The sequence below is a fragment of the Rhincodon typus genome, chromosome 12 (assembly GCF_021869965.1).
Source record: "Rhincodon typus isolate 14 chromosome 12, sRhiTyp1.1, whole genome shotgun sequence".
Lineage (NCBI taxonomy): Eukaryota > Metazoa > Chordata > Chondrichthyes > Orectolobiformes > Rhincodontidae > Rhincodon > Rhincodon typus.
In genome coordinates, this window is record NC_063343.1 from 14,391,934 (window position 1) to 14,393,304 (window position 1,371).

General features: G+C 43.5%; 1 pseudogene; it reads left to right on the forward strand.

Moving 5' to 3' along the window:
• The first annotated feature begins 664 nt into the window (after positions 1-664).
• Positions 665-1,092, forward strand: LOC109921760 (annotated as a pseudogene).
• The last annotated feature ends 279 nt before the right edge of the window (positions 1,093-1,371 follow it).

Sequence of the window (1,371 nt, forward strand, 5' to 3'; positions counted from 1 at the left end):
CTTCATAGGGGCTGTTCAGGTCCAAGAGATTGAGAGTTGAGGGGCAAATAAGATATGTGAAATAGAATTAGGGATGAGCATGCAGTTATTTGATTATTTCAGCCTCACCTCTGACCATCGCCACAGTTAAAACTAGTAATGGAGATGCTATGCTCTCAGTTGGGGTAAGGGCGTGCAACTATCCTTGTCTCCATTTCTGGACTGTTTTCTCCTGCGCAAAAGAGGGAATTTGTTTGATGTACGGGATATGGTTGAACAAAGTGACAAAATGTGCAAGCTGTGAGACGTGACGTGCGAGAATCAGGCAAAGCCATAATGTGAACTGTTGGTCTTGGCTGATGCAGATAATTGGTAGGTGCGTGAATGATGGTTGTGAACAGAGTAGTGTAAAGCTGATGTCTTAGTTTTGAGGATACGATACAACAAACTTATTAATTGAACAGCGCCGATGAGACCCGGAGTGTGCGGGCTCAGCATCAAGAGGTACGCATAACGGCAGGGTACCCTGACCGAGTGAAACTTCGAGACATCAGCATCCCTCGCAAAGACATCAACGCACTTCCCAAAATTAATGTAAAAACACACAGTAAGTAATAGAAATGTAATGCAGGGTGTATAGTTATCACTGTTATAAGCGGCAGCGGCAAGAGAAGAGGGGGAGATTTCAGCTCACCGTCAATGGATGATCGTCTGGAACTGCTGTAGTTTCCTGATTGAAAGGAACCGTCAGGTCTAAAGCTCTCTGTCCAACAATCGGCAGTCCAGAAACTCTTTCCGTTACAAAGGGATTTATTCCTCACAGAATTATAAGTGTAGAGTCAGCAGCTGATGGGAAAGGAGTAGTGGTCGTCTTGAAAAAGCGAGCAGATCAATGCGACCCAGCAATATCCTATAAAAAGATTACCATCAACAAGAAAGGCTGTGCTACCCTAAACAGTTTGCGACGCATGATGTGCAAAAGCAAGTGCCAACAAGCTCTTTGCATGGCTGCACTTCGACAGCGCTATGTTGAAGAGCCAGAAGTCAGTTGTGTTCAAGAAGCGCACACGCGCTACCAAGAGTGCATTAATGTGTAAAAGATGGATGTTTTAATATTGATTTAAAATAAAGGAAGATTTTGAGTAAAAGAAATACTCGGAATTCGCGGTATTTAAGGTGAATCATTTTTTTCCAGTTTATCGAGTGCCATTTGATAAGGTGGTGCTGGTTAAAACAAGGTTTATTGTATTTGAAGATGAGATGACTTCAACCACTTACGTGATGTAGTTAAGCCCTTTGTACTGAGGACCTAAGGGTTCTTGTAGTGGTGGCTCTTGTAGATAGGCCAACAAGAGGCGAGGCCACATCGGATTTGGTACTGGGTAATGAACC